This window comes from Parasteatoda tepidariorum, chromosome 1, assembly GCF_982258835.1.
Source record: "Parasteatoda tepidariorum strain Cologne lab strain chromosome 1, Ptep-v5.0, whole genome shotgun sequence".
Classification (NCBI taxonomy): Eukaryota; Metazoa; Arthropoda; class Arachnida; order Araneae; family Theridiidae; genus Parasteatoda; species Parasteatoda tepidariorum.
In genome coordinates, this window is record NC_141755.1 from 8,773,733 (window position 1) to 8,794,301 (window position 20,569).

Consider the following 20,569-nt stretch of genomic DNA (forward strand, 5'->3'; position numbering starts at 1 on the left):
ATTAGGTTCGGTGCTTTTTGTTAAAGGTGTTTTACTATGCCTTTGTATTTTTGTTTTAAATTTTAGCGATGAATTCCCTTTTCAGCAACTGGAAAATGATTGAAACTTGTTCCTAATAATATTCTAAGTCACACAAATAATATTTAGATATAACGTTAAAATGGAACAAAATATCTCATAGAGACTTGTCAGTCCCTGTCATATGACTTTCCATTTATGATTACTAATTGGCATCATTCGATTTTTCGGCTTTTAACATCACCTATTGAACTATTTAGTGATTGATATTTTGTTCAAGGGAGCCATTTTATGATCAAACTTCGTTCTTCGATTTTCAGCTTTCTATCTCAATTTTAAATTAATTCAAGATTTTTTGAATTTAATTATATTTTTTTAATTAATCATTAACATTTTCAACTAATTATAAAATAAAGTACTGAATGTTTATTCTTAATTAAAATTTTATAATAATTATATCTTTTCATGGGACATTAAAGTCTTTACGAGTTTTATGTTCCTGCAATGAATATTTTACAAACTCTTTTGAGAATAGTTTTGACTTACTTTCTGTTCATTTATTAGAATACATTTGTAATATATTTATTAGAATGCACATTACATGTATACGCATTTATTCGAATATTTATGCATTATTTGCTGTCTTTATTTCATTACAGTACTGTTTTTTTCAGGCTTAATTTTAATTTTTTACAGATATGTAAAAATGAAGCTCGATGCATATAAATGATGTATACATATGAGGCTTAACAGCTGGATTTAACAGTTGAAAAAAGAGAAATTGTTTGGGCTGAAATTCCATACATGAGATTCTGATGCATCTGAATACAAAATATGCAAAACCATAAAACTATGAATCCAAAAATACTGCATTTGAGAAAATTAATAAAACATTTAAATAATTTCATTCTAAATGTAGTTTGCATTTTGATATTTTTGAATGATATTTATGTATAAAAATTATATATTTTATTACTCTTCATGTTTTTATGATATAATTGTTGCTCTCAAAGTATCATAAATTATGTACTAAATCCTGACGAAACTTTAAAGTCCGAAATTAAAAATTTTATGGAAAAGTTAGAAAATAATATTGAATATTAAAAAAATCTTTGTTAAAATGTAAAATAGCCATTAAACATTTTTACATATTTTTTATATTTTGTTTTATAATTTGGTCAATAAAGGTTAAAAATTTGAGTGCTCTAGCTAATCTTTAAGTGTTCGTAATTTTAATTAACAATAAATTATCTCCGATTATAACATCACAATAAATTCTGCTTGTAGAGGTTTGCAAACGATTGGAATGTGCATTGTTATCCAGTACTGAGCTTTAGTTAAAATGTTGGTGCTCTAACTTGTTGAAAAAGTGCCAACACTTCGTCAGCAAGATTCTAACATTACAGACACGTAAGCAAGATAATGGAAACAAAGTAAAATTTACAAACAATACTTGTTTTTTTGTAATTAATTGCGAATCAAAAAGAAATTAAAACCCAGTTCGGTATCAAATGAACGTAAATATAAGCAAAAACATTCAGCGTTTTAGTCCTCTTGAAACTTATAATTTTGTAAGCAGCTAACAAGAATACCAGCAATCAAAGTTCTTTATGTAATTACGGTCACAATTTATCTTATGATCTTAAATTTAAATAATACAACCAATTACTTTTTTTTAGTTCTTGATCTCGTTTTTTTTCATTTAAATTATTTCTTGATTTATCATTTATATAATTTCCGACTTTATTTTTCATAAGCAGTTAAAAAATAAGTTAAGTACAGAATACTCTGCTTATAAAAAATTTCATAATATTAAAAATTGCAATAATCATTCACATTTTTTATTGGAAATTCCCTTGATCCATCGAAATAAATGACCAAATTCATAGAATAGTGAAGGAGTACTGTGAACTAAAAACAATACAAAAGTAAAAATATTTTGAACCAAAAAGATAACAAGATTGTGTTAACAGCGTACATTTTAGCACCCCTTTTTGTGACGATTTTATAACTGAACAGAAACGTTGTTTTAATAAAACAATACCTTTCTTAACAAACAGAAAATGACCATTATTTGAGTACGATAACCTTATTTTTGTTTTGCTTATTTTCAAAAATAACAACCGATGTTCTGAGAGAAGACATATAAAAATGTCACAAAGTAAAAGAAAAATAACTCATAAAACGTGTACAATAACGTGTTTTTACTCTTTTTCCCCCTCGGTGAAAATTTTTCTTTTTTTTTCAGTTGCTTCTTCGAACAATTCAACTTTTCCCAAGACTTGAAATGTTGCCAAATTGAGAGGAGTAATTATATTTTTTTCTTGCATTCTTCAATGTTTTTATACGGAGACCAAAAGGAATTTTGTCACGTTGTGTTCCTAGGAAATAATAAAAAAAATGGGGCTTTAGAAATGTTTGTATAGAACATTTTACCCAGTTGGTATTTAAAGAATTTTTCTTCTCTCTTATAATTTAATGAACAGGGAAAACGTTGTAAGAAAAAAAGAGTTAAAACATCGGTTAATATGTAAACAGCTCGCCTTTTTTCTCGTTAATTTTGTGTTTTCAACTTGTTTCGCCTTTGTATTTTTTTCACACCACTAGCAATTAAAATCGTAATGTTTGAAAGAATTATTTTTAAAAGCGCTCAATAAAATGCTTTCCCAACAAGCACACAACTTTTGGGCTAGTGAAGGGACAATGCCGGCTCACCTAAAGTGCCATTACGGCGGGCTTTTCATTGCCGTATCGGTTCCGTTAATAAAGTGAAATCTGGGCCAGAATGAGGGCCAGTGCATGGCATTTCAGGCAAACTTCTGGCAATCGTTGAAGGACCGGGACTATTTTGTTGCCTCTGGATTGCTTTGCCATTTTTGCCTGTTAAATACCGGGGAAAATTTTTTTTTTCACAGAATAAAGAGAAAATTGCCGTAAAGGCTTTTATTGAACCTTTATGATGTCTTTTTTGCCTTTTTATCAAAAGCTGAATACGTTCACTGGCATACGTCGTTGCCTCGCTTGCCGTTAAGGCACCTTAACTGTAGGCTGATTAGAAAACGTCTATGCCGTTTTCGCCTATATCGCACCTTTATTTCAGGTGTTTAGGCGAACTTCTTTGCCTTATTTACCAATGCACCACCCTTAACTCACCTCAAACTCGGTTCAATAGAAAGTTTTAATGGCGTCCTTGCCGGTATCACACCTTTATTTTAGGTGTCTCGGCATTTTTTTTATTTTTTATTATTAGAACTTAGCTTTTAATTTCAAAGGCTTCTTGCTGCATTTTGTTACAATTCTTATTTAGGGAACATAAATTGTCACGAGTGTTTGTTCTACTCGGCTGATATCAGTGATAGTAATTTATTGATTCTTAGCTTTTTATATTGTAATATAACAACAACTGTCATTACATGCATACTGTTTTATGACAATATAAAAAACAAAATGGTGTAAAACAATTATTTAATTTATAACCAAATGTCCAATGAATCTTCGTACAATAAAATAGACTTTTTTTTATTTCATTTTAAACAATTATAAGCGCTATCATTTAAAGTAGAAGCATATAAAAAAAAATCTTTTTGAATTGAGTATTTAAATTTTTTAAGCATTTTGAGATAGAGGAAATTAAGTACAAATTTTTATTCTAAAATAAAACACAATGCAACTCAATAAATAAGTTATTTAAGTTTTTAAAATAATGCTTATATATTTAAAACCTACATCTAGCTTTTATTGATAGAAACTTACACACAAAAGTTTATTTATCCTATAATTTTGTGTATATTCATCAAGTCATTAATTTTATTAAATATTAGATAAACAGTATATATCATAAATAGTTTTTTCAAAAAAAAAATATTTTGTACTAGTAAATAATACACCATTTTAGTAATTTTAAATATATAAAAGCAGGAATTTTAACAACAATAAAGCTTAAAATAAACCATGAAGGAGTTTTATTTCCTTGTAACAAATCAATACATCTGTATACACTATTTACATATGGACAAATATATTTTCTTTATCCCATTCCAGAAGCTTTATTTCAATGAGCCTTTTTCCTGCAAAAAATAAAGCAATTTATTTTACTATAGATATATTAAATGTTCACAGAAAAAAAAATATCATTGATTTAAATCAACTGATTTATTAAAAGCCATGGATTAAGACAAGCTGATTATTTTTACAAAAAATTATTAATTTAATTATAAAAATATGATATTGAATTTAGTTAATAAATATGCATTCTTTAGGTTGCATTTAAAAAAAACAACTAAGATCTGATTTCAGAGATAATGATAGTATTTCACTAAGAAATAATAAAAGAGATATGTATGTAAATTATTATAGTCATACATCCCTTTAATGATTATACTTAAGAAAAGTATTGATTTAAAGAAATAGATTTGAAAAAAATCAATTACTTAAATAAACTTATCATTTAACTATTATAATTATAAATACTTTTTATACTATGTAACTAATAAAAACATTATTTATAGTATGTTTAATTCAAGTCTTCTTTTTTTTCCATTAATAAGGTTATTTACTAAGAAATGGTGAAAGGGATATGCAAGCAAATTATTATTTTTTAAAATAGATCAACTGCCAAACATATTAAAATTATTCACATTTCATTTTTTAATTATTTAAATGCAGTTCATATATATGTAGCTCATAGATATCAAGACTTATTCTACCCAAAGTAATTTAAAAAAGTTTTTTCAGCAATGCAATCTGATCTAAACTAATTTAATCTGCTTTAGATATCTAATTGAAAAATAGTATCACAAACTTTAACATTCATTAGCAAATTGAGAATGAAAAACATAATTATAATTCTATTTATTCAATTAGTTTTGTAATAATTAAATAATTTTAACCATCTTAGTTAGAAATGTTAACTATTGTAGCTATAATAATATTTTAAAGTAATGTTAAGTGTTATGAAAACAATTCATTCAATGTTTTGAATGGTAAACGTAGAAAAAAAAATTTTTTTTAAATGATTTTCTTAAACCCAACAATTTATTAACAATATTCATGTTATATTTAATTTTATTTAATGCGACATTATATTAATAACCAAATTGCTGGTACATTATACATTTATCAGTTAACTGTAAAAAAAAATTAACAAAAAAGTATAATTTGCTCTAAATATAAATTTTTTAATTCCAGAAACAAAGCTTGAATAATTTTTTTAATTCTATTAATGAGCGATTCGTAACAGTTTGAGATTGATAATTAGGAAATGTTAATAGTACTTCTGTAACCAGTATCAATTATTTAATATTATTTCATACCAATATTTATTTAAAATCTGCAATTAAATTCGTGACATCCTTAATAAATTACTTTTAAGTGGAGTTTCAATTATTTTGAAAGGAAGGCAAAGTAAATATATGTGTCTTGGCATTTATATATATATATATATATGTATATGTATATATATATATTACATCAGAAATACAAATCTTTTGATTATTCAAACTGATAGTTTTAGGAACTGCATTAGTATTTGTAGAATATGTGATAACAAAAACAACAAAATCGAACACAGACATTGTCAGAAATCAGAGCAAAAAGCTAAAAAAACATGAGAATAAAGTTTTTTTTCTTTATCAGGAATTCAGAAATTTCAGGACTATGAACTCGGATATTATTTAACTTATTAAATAAACTATTATGCTAAAATAAATGGAGAGAAAATTTATACTTTATTATTAAACTATTAGTATAAAAACTTACTTTTATTATATCTTTCCTTATCAATTTTGTATCTTTTTTATCAAATAATTATAATGCACCATATAAGAAAACACTTTTTAATTATCATTCATATAAAATATATATGATATATTGCCTTAAATATATAAAAATTTATATTATGTTAATGGATTAAAAAATAATTATGTTCCATGAAATTTAATTACATACTAATATCATAAATTATACACATCTAAATAATAACATTAATTAAACAATATTGAAATATAGCATTTCTATATTACGGGCAAGCAAGGTAGAAAATCATTCTTTATGGTATCACTAAAATCAAATTTAAATGCTGAATGTTTATTTTGCTTGCTAAATAAACTGCATACTTAAATATTTAGTTCTTTCCTTTTTTATTAGATATTTTGTTAATATATTTAAAGAAAAGAGTGGATATTTTTAGTTGTTTATTGAAAATATTAATTAATAGTTAAAGGAATAGTTAAATGCTATGAAAGACCTTGAATTGGCTCGGTTAATTTCAATTGGCTTAAAATAATGTTCCACAAATTGTTTTAAAAAAACACAAAACCCCCAGTTTAAACAAAAAAAACTGGTTTCTTTTCAACCATATGGTAACCTAAGGTAAAATATAAATTTATTTCTTACCATCCTTTTTGTTGATTTTTAAATTTTGAGTTTTATCTTCATTGTTGATCTTCCATCCTGACTCCCTATGAAAGAAAAAAAAAACTATAATTAGAATATGATAGTTGTAAAATTAGTTAAAACAAAAACAACAAAATCGAAACATTAAAAAAAAAACTGTTTCTAAAATCATGTATGAAGATTAATGTAAATATTTTTATTTCAGTTATGGAATATGACAATAAGTTCATTGTTTATCATTTATCTTGTTTATACTCTAAGCATGTGGTGTGTTAGAGGAACTAAATGTGAATTGATAAATTCAATAAAACTTAGCACGAGCTTGTAGGGGAATACTTTTAGCCTTTCAGCCCAAATTTAATGTGGACAAAGTTTTTAATTTTTTTCATGTATTTTTTTAAGTAAAAAATATTTGCTAAAATAATTGCTTTAATACGAATATTATATGCTGGTGAAACTTATGGAAAAATGAAATGTTATATAATATTATCATTTCAAATAAAATAACGAAAAATATTTCGTTATTCATTCATAACTTTACGTAGTTATTTTAACAGTAAAAATAATTTCTTTTAAAATTTTGTTTTCTAACTAATTAAAAAAATAGAATGATAAAAAAATGTTATAACAGGCATGAAAACAGAGAAAACAAATACTAAAATATCGTAATGATATAAAATTGTCAGCACATCTTTTCACCTAATTTATACATTTATAAAGTGCATTTTTCATTTATTACAAAACCTTATTAAGAAATTATTAAATAAGAATATTGCAAAAATATAAATATAAAAGCTTATATGAGTAATAAAAACACTTGTTATTAATAAAGACTGTGTTAGAGAAATACATAAAGTGAACTTAATTTTGATAAGCACAATAATTATTAATTAAAAAAATCAAAATTCTTTTGCAAATCAAAAATATGTGATTTAATTGAAAAAAATATTAATATTTAATGTTTCACTATGTTCTTACCTTATTTAGCTGTTGATGGCTGTTGATCGCTGGATTAGCATTTCTTGGATCTTTCGCCCTGTCTTTCCATAAAAGAAAAGGAATAAATTAGAGTATGATCGTCATAAAAACAGTTAAAAATCAACAAAATCAAAACTGTTTCTAACTAATTATATTTTATAATTTTTGTTAAAAACAATTTTTTGATTTAAATGAAATTAATTTTGATTTAAAGGAAAGAGAAGGATCATATATTAAAATTACGGCGAATATTTATATTTTTGGTAACTGACGATAAGTTGAATGTTTACCAAATTTTACCTTACCAAATTTTCTCTTAAAATTTTTTGATTCTAATTTAGAAAAAGAACTAGTCTTTTAGCCAATTAGAATTAAAATAAATAGATAAATTAGAATTAAAATAAATAGACAAATTCTAAATAAAGCTTTTGTTAGTTAGGGCTCCCTCTCAATTTTAAAAATATAATTTCCTGAATTTTTGAGGAATAGTTTCCAACAATTTTTAGATTATATATTTCCACTACACAGTTATCATCATAAATTTTAATTAAACAATTAATAAAAATTCTTTTTTGTAGAAAATGTATACACTTTCTTAAACACAAAATTGTCAAAGGTGAAGGCTGAACAGGTATATTTTAGAATTAACAACCATTTAAAAACTCAAAATAGTAAATTAAGAAGAAGATAAATTACATGAGATAAATTATAGATTTTGCACAATAACTGGAAAAAAAGAATTAGTAATCGTCTTTATAGCATTGAGGACCAACAATATTTAATACAAAAAGCTTTATTTCATGAAAAAAATTATTATACAGAAAATATTATTATACTTATGAATAAATTTTAAAAATAATAACCATGAAATAATATTCTAATTTCTATTCAAAAAAATTGAACGTAATTTTAAATTAAATTTGCTTTATAAAAAATTCAGTTTTACAACATAATAATTTTATAACGAATTAATTCATTTTAAAACAAATTTAATCGTAAAATTAAACTTAATATAAAGATTTGAAATGTTCTTATACCTCTACAGCAATTCATTAAATGCAAAAGAAGTATAAAAACAACAAAATAAAAATTAGAAATACTGTCCTTCTATTTAATATGTCATTTTGTTATTTATTTATTTAGAACAAAGAATATATTATATTGAGTATCAAAACAAATATTTAAATTGTTTAAAAATATATTCTGAAAATACTCAAAAAAACTTTAAAAGTGGAAGTGTTTAGTGGAACAATTTTTACATGTTTACCAACGTTATTATTATTTTTTTTAATTTAAAAAAGTCAAAGCAGAAAAATATCAAAATTAAAGTATAATTTAAATATAAAGTAACTAATTAGAGATGAGAAAATTTAAACTCTTACTATTTATTTATTTATTTTATGGTGGTTCAAAAAAATATTTCTTCTTATATGTAATCAAAATTATTATTTGAAACAATAAGTGACACCCGCGGTTTAGATAATTCAAATAATGTTTTTTAACAATCCTTCAGAGAAAAAATATGGCTACCGAAATGAAGTAAATTATTAAATTAATCAATGCTTCCGAAAAATGAAAGAAGCATTTTTAATTAAAGCATAAGAAATCATAAATTTTTCTTTCATTAGATAGAGTTAATTGAACTTTTATTTATTAAAAAAATCGTCTAATTCATTTTAAAACTAAACTAGCAGCTTAAACTAAACAACAGGAAAGCATAAGATAAAATAGCCAACTGAAGTATTATAGTTATAAAACATAATTTCTAAAAACTTAGCAAATAAAATCAAAGCGAATTAAACTAATTTTAAAAAGCTATTTAATAAATAAGTTAAAAATTTTTTTAAATTACATGAACTAAAGAGAAAAAACTTGTTACTTACTTGTTACTTAGTGCCACCATTTCTATTTTTCGAAGAAAGAAGAAAACTAGGGGCTACGTTTATCTCCTTCTTTTTACACCCTTTTCGCCAAATGAATCTTTTAGCTTGTTCTATACATAGAAGTAATCAACAACCTCCTACTGAGCAGCTTTTCCGTACTTGAAAGGAATGTTTCTTAGAATTGGGGGTAGGGGACAAAATGTGCTTCCCCACATTCTTTTTAGTTCAAGGACTGCCGTAATGAATATCTATTTTGAATTCTTAAAGACAATTTCTGGTCCTCATAATAAAAAATTAATCTGCACTAAAATATTTTATTAACTATTAGCAATAAGCAAGCTTACTAAATTAAAAAATTATTGAAGTCAAAATTCATTTGAGTACTTTTCGTAAGAAAAATTTTTAATACATATAAACTGGGAAATAATGCTTACATATATATTTTGATTTGCGAAGTAGTAAATTAGAATATCGTTTCTTTATAATGAACAGTAAAGATTCCATAATTAAGGACGTTTAAGTAAATAAACCATTTTTTAGGTTTCATCAGCTTTTTAACAATTTTAGTACATAAAAACACGTTCTACTTTTATGAATTATTTTTTATAAATAATTAAATAACTTTAATTGGGCAAATTTATTTACATTAGCAAACTGGTTTAGTAAAATATAATATTAGCACTACAAAATTATAAATTTTTAAAAAAATATATATATATTTTCGTCTAAAAGTCTTTATAAATCACTCCCCGAGTTAAGAATTTTTTTGTTTTTGTTTATGAATGAATGCATGACGACTGGTTTTTTTTATATCATTCAATTACATTACTAAAAAATAATTATATTTTTGGTTGAAAGCTAATGATCAGAAAGATTTAAAATCCTAAATAACCAACTGCAACAAATTCATTACCTTGGATACTTAAAGCAAAAATTTGAGGTTACTTTATTTTTCTACTAAATACTTACTTCTTTTAACTATCTTTATAAGGATAATGATGTTCTTTTAACTTTCTTACAGACGATATTCATACGATGAAATTCTATTTAGCTATGCATATTTATACTTTCTATGGCATTAAAATTCAGGATTTTTAAATTCTTTAACATAAAAATCGTAACTTTAACTTTAAAACTTTATTTTATTTACGTTTAAGCAACAACATTGATTTTAGAAATCCATTATTAGTTTTCAAACAGTTTTATTTAGTTTATATTTTAAATTTATACTTTGAAACACACTTATATACACGCAGTTTATATTTCAAAACATGCATCGAAATTTTTTGAAGTAACATCAGTTTTTATTTTGCTATTATTTGCATAGCTATAACACATGAAAAACGTTATTTTTTATTTTATCATTTGAAACTTTAAATATTTCATTAAATGCATAGTTAAAAATTACCTGTCTATTTTTTGTTTAAAAATCATTCCATTTATAGAAAAATAAAAAATAGCAGGCTTTACCCTTTTCTTACTCCGCTCACTCCCGTAATTGCTTATCGTTCATTCATCATTGATTTTTTTTCTTTATATATACTTCCTTAAGCTGCAATATTTTTCACTTTTCGCAAAACACATAACATTTTATTTTCAAAATATACAAGTATTGCAGCTTTATGTAAGAACATTTTGCTAAGCATAATGAAATAGAGGATTTAATAAATTTGAAAAATAATTATCTGTACTTGAAAGAAAAAAAAACTTAAGGAATTTAGATTGTGTAACTCAACTGGAAAAAAAAAGAGAAGTAATATTACTCGTTAACAAGACTTATTGAAGTTTAAACAGGGAACGGTTTTAGCGTTATTTATTAAGTTTATTGTTTTTAAAAATGTCAATATAATTATTAAGAGTGATATTAGGCAACAAACAAATCTCTCTCTCTCTCTCTGGCTGTCTTTCGCTACTTTTTATTGACAACAACTTGAGCGCATGTTTATAAAATAAATTTTTTATGACAATGGATAAATAGTCAATGGTCAATATTTAAAGCAAAAAAACTTAAAGAAAGATATAACGAATGAGTATTTAAATTTTCAATTGCTTTCAAACATATTGGAATTTCAAAACAAAATTCTTGTTAAGTTTACACATAAACCCGCCCTTTCAGCAAATTAAATTTTAACCAAGTTACCTTTCAGCCAACTACGCGAAGAAAAAGTTTTTCTTAAATTACCGCATTCTATGATAATAACATTTTTTCAAAACAAAACCATAGCTCTGTTAATAAAACCAAGTATTTAAACCATTTATTTGGTAATTTTTTTTGTTAAAATGATAGCAGTTAACCGGATACTCTAGCTTTCAAAATTATAGCTCTTTTAACCTCACATTTAGTAAAAAATATAAAACTGAATAGTAAATTTTTCTGAACAAATGGTTTTTATACAGTGCTCTAAACTATCATGGTAAAATTATAAAATTTTACCACGTTTTTCGCATTTCAACTCATATTATAAAATCTAAATTTTTTATTACTTTACCGAAAACATTACTAAACCACTTCGTTAAAAAATACTGAGCTTTTTGGTTTTTCCCTATAGCCGGAAATAAAGTAAGTTTTACAATATTTTGGTAGTTTTGATTAAATTTTCTTTTCTAGCAAACATATCAACCAATCGCAGTATTTTTTTTATTAACAATTAGTGATTTTTAAGTTAACAATCGAAATCGAAATTTTCTCTACAACTCATCATAAGAACAATCACGTGAAAAGAAAAAGAAGAAAAAAGGTGCGTAAAAGGCAATAATAAAATTGCAATTAATTTTCGAACATATTTGAATACCGGTATTAATTTCAAGATCAAAATTAGCCTTTACAGAGCGCAAAATTTCTAATTAGTATTTGCATTTCTGTGTTCTACAAAGCAGCCAGTACAGTATTTTTTTACACCAGATTTTGCAGATAACAATTTCCAAACTAATTATAGAATAGTCATTTTCATTTTCATCGCACTCTCTGTTCATTTTTCTGTAATCCTTTGTAATTTTATTTTATAACTGTTGTTGAACAGCCAACCCGAATTTGATCTCATGGTTACCAGTGTTCAACTTTATATCCTTGTAATTTTGAATCTAAACCAAGAAATAAGAGAACTCCTGTACAAAAGTATCGGGAACGAATTGCCTTCGTGGAGAACTTTTTCATGGTGAGATAAACCACGAAAACCTCCCGTGATTAGCAAGACGAAGATGGGACTCTAATAATCCACGATGCGTCTATCACTTGGAATATTTTATGTCAGCCGGGTACGAAATTCGTATCAACCAGCAATTCTTAAGATTCAAATCCTCAAAACTCATTAGTTGGCTAGCGTTCCTTCCCCTGAGCCTCCACCGCTTATCCTTCGTAATTTGAAACTTCTAAATCTTATACTTTTTGTACAGCAAAGCAAAATGTAAAGTTAAAATAAACACCCAAAAATAGCGGAGGGGACTTCGCTCCTTAGGACTTTTTTATTCAGAGGGAAACGTATTATAGTAAATATTTCTTTCAGGATTCGGCTCAATAATTTAGTAGTTTTCCTGCCACTGTTTATGAATTTTTTCATATAAAAATTAAATAAAAATACAATATATTGATAATTTTTTGCAGAATATTTTTCTAATTAAAAAGATTAAATCCAGTTTAGAAGTATCTGAGTTAACTCCTCAAAGTAAATATACTAAAAAATAGACATTTAAGTGCATGATTTATAAAAGATCCAACATTTTACGCATTTGTGTCTAGTTGAATAGTACTAATTTTTGAAGTTGCGAAATAAGAAGACTTAACAATTTTATTACCATTAATTTTCTTCCTTTTTTTAATAATTTATTAACAGTGTCTAACTTGTGCTTGAAAAAAAATATTAAACATTTCTTTAATTAGTAAAACAAATTCTAACAAGAAATTTTAAAATAATCCTACTTAAAAGTTATTACTATAATGGGGAAAAAAATACTATGATGCTTCTTCAGAGTTTCATAACAGTTAAACTTCTGTTTGCGCATTTGTTTAAGAAATATAATGTGCTTACGTTGTAAAAAAATCAAGATATTCAAGAAATATCGCAGTGATGCATGAACACGAAGCTTATTACAAATTTATCAGATAAATTACTCAAATTTTTGAGGGTTCAAAGAATCTAATTTCTTGTTTTTTAATGTTCTTTTTTTACCTGCACAAAAATATATATGTGTTTATATTTGAAGCATTTAAAGAAACTTGATTAATTTGTATCATGGCGTACTATAAACGTACTATATTATCTCAATAGTTGTGAAAGACTCAAATAGTCGTTCACCATGATTTAAATAATTTACAAACTTTCGACTGCTTAGATAAAGAGATGGAAGATAAAGAAAAGAACGAAAAATGATGTTGTGTAGTCTGAACATTTTAGCCAATTTAATAAATGAAATACGGTTAGAAGTTTCCACCTTAACTCATAAAAATTAGGACATTAAAAAATTAAAATGTATGAATTACAAAAGATCTAACTTTTATTGCATTTGTGTCCAGATGAGAGAAAAATTTGATTTTACTAATTTATGAAATAAGAAGATTTAACAATTTCGTTACCGTTAATTTTTCGTTTATAGTTTTCTTTTTATATTTTAGCTTTCTTTATTAGTGCACGAACCACGAGATATAGCTAATTAAGTAAGCTACCGATTTATTATATCAATTGTTAAAATTAAGGAAGGTTGAAACTGATTTCTCGCTTTATAATGTTTTTTTTTCCTACAAACAAATATATCTGCTTATAATTTTAAAACACATGAATGAGAATGAATTTGATTTATTTGAATCATTTACAAACTCTTGACTGTTCAGATACAAGGGGTTTAAAAATCCAAAAAAGTGCAAAAAATTATGATGCTTAGTTGTACCCATAAATCATAAAAAGCGAAACTCTCTCCATTTTTAACAAGTTATATTACTAATCAAATAAGACTTTAATATTGAATCAAAAAATATTTTTAAAAAGTTAGAGTTTATTTATGTATTTATTTTTTATTTACTTTTACAATTTCCCATATCCGGTTGAAAGATTTTTGTTAGATGCATAAGAAATAGAATTTTGATCTGTAAAAGATTTTTACTGTGTATTGCTTTTCGCAATCTATGAAATATGAGAATTTTCCGTTTTTCTGTTATACATTTGCTTATTTATTTTTTTAGAAAAAATAAATAGTTCAATTAAAAGCTTATTGCAAACAATTGAAAACAAAATTGGTTTTATGAAAATGTTAAATAATAATAATCATCAGCAATATAAGGAAATAAATAAAAACTGAAATTTTAGTGAAGAAAAAAAAAAAATTGGAAAAGTGTAAAGTTCCTCAAGAACTCTGACCCCCAACAGGGTGGGATGCGAGAAGCGCATAACCGGACGTCGTTAACTTCTCAATTTACCATACACTAACAAAGAGAGGAAAAGCTCAAAATAAGATCCTGTATTTGTAAGTGTATTTGCACACAAATACACTTACAAACTCCTTTTTATTCCTGAAATTCTATTGCATAAAATTAATTGACCATTAAAATTCTTATGATTCTCTTTTTGATATAGACTTTACATTTAATATATACAGTAAAAAATCGCTAGTTCTTACCACGTACAAAAGTGCTTGCATTACAAACTACTAATTTTAGTGCAATAATTACCAATAATACAAATTATTATAATTTTATCGAAAACTATTTAAAACAGCACTAATTCGAGGAATTAATTATCATGATGGGTCGTGTAAAGAAGGGACAGTGAGTAAACTTTGTTTTTACGAAAATAATTCAAAATAATATTTTCATTTAATATCTGTCATAGTAGCGTAAAGATTAAAGTGTTAAAATTCTGAGTAGGAAACTAAACTCCTTTAATTTTCTATTAAGATATGTATACTGAACTGCTCTAAATTGATTTTATGGGGATATTTATTTGAGCTAAGTCAAATAAAGAATAAATAAATTAATGCGGCAAAAGAATTACGCAGCGTAAATTACTCAACGTTATGTTGAATTACAAGTTCTTCAAAATAAATATTCTACAAAAAATATGCATATCAAATAAATTTTTTTTTTTTTTACAAAATAAAGAGTAAAAATTTAACTTAACTATGTCGTATTTGTTAAACTTCTTTATTCTTACTATAATTGCGAAATTTATTATATTTAACTGTAAATAAACTAAGAATAAGTTACTAGATATCAGATATTATTTATATAAAATTTTATTGAAAGATTGGTTTGAACTGTTTTCTAAAAACAGAATCAATTCAAAAAAAGATTATTAAAGTAAAAAATTAAAAAAAAGTATGTGTTATTAAGAGAAAGAAATATACTATACAATTACAATTTTATTCGTTAATAAAATGATTAATGGAAGTTACAGAATACTATTTGTTTAATAACATGAGAGAATTGTAATTGCACTATTCCAATCACTGGATACCCATTAATCATTTTTTTTTCTTGGATAGATTTTTTTTAAGGTCGTCATTAATTACAGAAGGTGTCTAAATTAATTTTTGTCCTTTTGTCAGTCAATGGGCTAAATTGATTTTTAATTCCAGCCAATATACGTTTCGCAGAAAATTCTTTTCTTTCTTCAGTATTAATATTTATATAATAATTGCTGCCAAAAAGAAGAACAATAGTTGTGTATAAGTTAATTATAAAACGAATATAAAATTGCTTTAAGGTAATTTAATGTAACACTATTAAAATTACCCTCTGGTGAAAGTAAAAAGAAAAAGGTCAGTCTGTAAAACAATGAATTCCAAGAATTTCAAAAATTATCTTCTTTATTTTTAATTATATCATTTCGAGATGCTTTTTGATTTTCGAGATGCTATCATGATTTTTTTCATGACTCTTAGAATTCTTTACTTAAGATAATAGTGTTGAAGTTAATCTAATCGATTAAATTGGTCTAATCGAAAAGTGCGAACGCATGAGGACCTAGAATAATAGCATTAACACTGACCATTCCTGAAAATTCTTTTTATATGAAGTTGGAAAAATAAACTGCATTGTTAAATTAACGTGAAACGAGCAGATATTAATAAATTTCCTTCTCTGTCAGAAAACTGAATAAATTTCCTTCTCTGTCAGAAAACTGAAAAGGTCACTGATACCGCCACTGTTTTGGGGTTTTCAACTTAACGTTACATTTTATCAAACACTGTTTGATTTAGAAACTTCAAATTACGTTAATATGTAGGAAATTGAACGGAGATTACAATGGAATTAAAAAATAATTCTAAAATTAAGTCAAGATTATTTTTACTCTTATACTTGTTAGAAAAATAACATGCGGGCCGCTCTGTGACCGCAAGAATTCAGCTGCGGAAGTTAAATTTGGTATGCTGAAAGAGCCAAATTTGTTTTTAACCGTAACATAGAGTCTTTATTTCCTTTTAGAAACTCTTATTTGTTTGAAAGTTATTACAATTTAAAAGTTTTTTTTTCATTTTTTCTTTAACTAATAATTATTTATTGATTGTTGTGGAAAAAGTTTTCATTTACGCGATTTTCATAATATCCCTCTTGACTTAATATTAAAAATAATGAAAATAAAGAAAAAAATATTATATAGAAAAAGGCTAGGTGTTGCCAAATATAAAACTTCGACATTTTATACCGACATTTGAAAATATGTGTAGAATAAAGAGAAATAAGAATTGTTTCTTATATGATCGGTTAACAAGAAAAAATTACTTCTAATTTATAAATTCTTTTCATTGTGTCGCACACTCTGCCTTTCTAAAATGTAATTTTTTTAAGCGCAGTTATTTATCATTCAAATCCAGCTATCCTTTTTATTTTGTCAAAATTAACAAGTTAATATAATGAACTTAAATAAAAGTATAATAATTTTACATTAAGCAAATAATTTTTAATCGACTTTTCAGGAAAAAAAAACTTTTAAGAACATTGTTAAGAACAGTTTGTGCCAAATGCCTCTAGTTCTGAGAGAATAAAAAAACGAATTTGCGCGCGGGCATAAACTGCTTTTTCCATAGAACATCTTCAATGCGTAATAACTCTCGGCGAGACCGTTTTTCCTTCTTCTTCATTTGTCAAAACTTAGGAATCCTTAAAATGCAACTGCTGGCAATCCAATCGTAATTTTTACTTAAAAAAGTGGAAGAAAACAATTTGTACTTGATCTTCAATTATTTCAAACTTGATGAATGAGATTCAACTACAGGGATTATCGAGCGTAGCGAACAGGTGACGGTGCCTCCATGTAGAAAACAAGGATACATAAAAATAAATTGTGTCGAACAACTATTATCAGTAAGCGTATGATTAATATTTAAAATTGTCTCTAAAAAAGGACTGTAGAAGCTGATCAATTGATAAAAATTTATCTGCTGCAGTCAAGGTATAAATTATCGTCACTATCTGAAAAACATTTAATATATTTAAATATTAGCATGTTTACGAATTATGACCTGTTTTTGAATTTTTTTTAAATTAACGTCAAACTTTAACCGGATTTCAATAAATTAGTTCAAAAAGAACTGCATTCTTTAAAAAGGAGGTATGAAAATGATTCATTGGATTCGTTTTGTACTATGAAAGTTGCCAAGTCGATTCGGCAGCATGAAATACTATTTCATTTTTCACCAGTTTATGGTTAAAAGAGCTCCACTTAGTTCTAATTACATAATCATTCAATTTCGTCTAAATAGTTATGCCTTTTCTGAAATATTGATTTGCAAATTTACCGTAAATTTAAAACTATACCTACAGTTTAATGGGACAAACAGATAAAATTTCGGTTCTCTTACCGTTATTTTAATATTTCAGCCATATTTCTGTTATTAGTTCCTAAGATTTAAAACATAGCACAATTTTAAAATTTGTTAACCCAAAACCCCTTGTGAGAAAAAAACAATGTTTTTAATTCATGTATAGGAAACATTTTGCAAATGACATTTGAAAATGATTAAATGTATGTTTATTATTTTGTATTGTTATGTTTCTTTCATTTTTCTACAACTAGGGAACATTACTGGAAAATGAGTAATTTTTCACACAATGCATTTTTATTTAAATCTTATATCGACTTCGTAGAAGAAAAAATCGGTGACTTTTTTTCAATCCTGCTGTAACTTTTGTATTTTTTCCAGCTTTAAATACTATGCTATTTTTATTAACACTTGAATTGAAGTATGTGATGAATGTAGTGTAAAGAAAGATTGAAACAGAGAAATTTAATGTTTAATTTTGTCTAATTTGCTATTTAAAGAATTTAGTTTCAAAATAAAACTCAATAACGCAATTATGGTTTTAAATAACTACTCCGCTATTTAATTGGTTAAGGCAATATGCAGTAGAACATTTTTTTATTTATGTCACATTTTATGCTAGAATAAATAGTGCAGACCCTTGCCACACATGAATGATAAATTTGCTTGACTATAGTAAGCAGAAGGGAGAGGGGGGGGGATATTGTCGCCGCAGTCTCCTCAATTGGTTATGCCTGGACAAAAGCCGTACCGACTGTGATTCTGTGTAAATTGGCGAAATTCTATCAAAGTTAAAAGAAAGGCAACCCTACAAGACCCTACACTTTATATTTTCTGCCATCTATCCGCAGGACTCAGAAACACGTCTAGAGTAAAAAATAAAAAACAGCGCCATCTATGTATTGCATTCAAAACAGTTTTTTTTCCTTAATGTATATAAACTATTTTAAAAATAAATTAATGCTGCATGAAAAAATATTTTTGTAATGCAAATAAAAAATAAATATAATTAACGTTTTGAAAGTATAATTTTAATTTTTATTTATATTCTGTATTATAAGTTTTTAAAAAAAATTATTTGCTTAATATTTTGAAGTTTAATTAATAAAAATATCCAAATGTATTTTTATTACTTAAAAACGTATATTTAAGAATAAAATTTCCTAAACAATTATTATTTTCAAGTATTGCTTAAAAGTTTAGGGGAAAAAAGTTATTTACTTTATTAGACTAGACATTTGCTATAAACAGTCAGAAAATTTAAACACGATTTTTTTAAAATTCAAAATTCTTAAGACCATTTAAACTATTTTGAATCCAGTTTTTAAGAAGTAAGTGATTAAACTAAGATATTAAATTTGAAATGAACATTAAAATAAAAATAAAATAAAAAACAATTTATATAAATAAAACGTTTACTATTATAAATGGTATACATTCATTATTACAAAACACTTAAATTGTAATAAAAGTTAGTAAATTAATGTAATAAAAAAGCCCATCTCATTAAAAATCCTTGCTCTAAATTCAAGATATTTATAATTTCTAGGAGGATTTAAGCAATTTACAATATTTTTTTATTCATTTATTTTCTATAAAATGGATTTTTTTATTTACATGAATTTTAAACTTACCTATTCATTTTTGTTTTAGAGAAGGTTTAAAAAAGGAGTCATAGTCTGGAAAAAATTTATGTTAATTTCATTTGGGGCTTACAGTAATAATTTTCAAGCGACCAAAACATAAACAATGGGAAAAGTTTTCATATCGCTTCTTCCTAAAATGACAAAAAATAGACAATGACGGACCTTTAGCCTTTTACTGCTATCATATAAATTATACTAGATTTTTTTTTTTTACCATGAATTACAAAAATGATGGATTTTTTATTGAATCCTTTAACGTTAAAAATAAATGTATCGCTTATTCAATAAAAAAATAATAATAAGTCTTCAATAAGAAAAAGTCTTCAATAAGTATTCAATTCAATAAGTCTTTCTTAAGTACATGTTTGATACAATAAATTTAACAAAATTTTATAATAAACAATCGAAAAAATAAAAACTTTTTCTCAATGAACAAAGGAATTGTTCTAGTTAAAAGTATTAATATTTATTCTTATTTTTAAGGGAATATGTATTAAATTTTTCTAGAAAGAAAGAATATATTATATTTCGAGTTAAAAATTATACTTCAGAAAATGATTTCAAAAAGAAAAAATAAATAATTATATATATTTATTTAAAAATTTTAATAAAATTTAAAATGATTATTTTTTAATAAAATTATTTTTTTTAAAAATATAATAGGTAATACCACATAAAGTATATTTAGATTATAGTAAAATAATAAAATTCAAGTTTTTAATATTCTATGTAAAAAATTAGCAGTTTTCAAAGAATAATAAAAGTTGTTTTTTTCCTCTCAAAAATACGGTTAACGTTTTATGGATTTTTTCCATTCTCTCCTGATTTTTTTCAAATTTTTGAGTTAAAAGCACATTTTTTACCAACTCTGCATCTATTCATTATTAATCTATTGTAACA

General features: G+C 24.9%; 1 protein-coding gene and 1 long non-coding RNA gene across 2 annotated transcripts in view; both read right to left on the minus strand.

Annotated features, from left to right (window-relative positions):
• Positions 1-20,569, minus strand: part of LOC107437653 (delta-sarcoglycan) — a 119,370-nt gene that overhangs the window by 24,683 nt on the left and 74,118 nt on the right. The window lies entirely within an intron of this gene.
• LOC147816270 (uncharacterized) lies at positions 3,964-9,410 on the minus strand. Its single transcript, XR_015432470.1, has 4 exons — positions 9,273-9,410; positions 7,390-7,451; positions 6,412-6,476; positions 3,964-4,085 (listed from the first exon to the last, which is right to left on the minus strand). It is a non-coding gene; the product is annotated as an uncharacterized LOC147816270 (long non-coding RNA).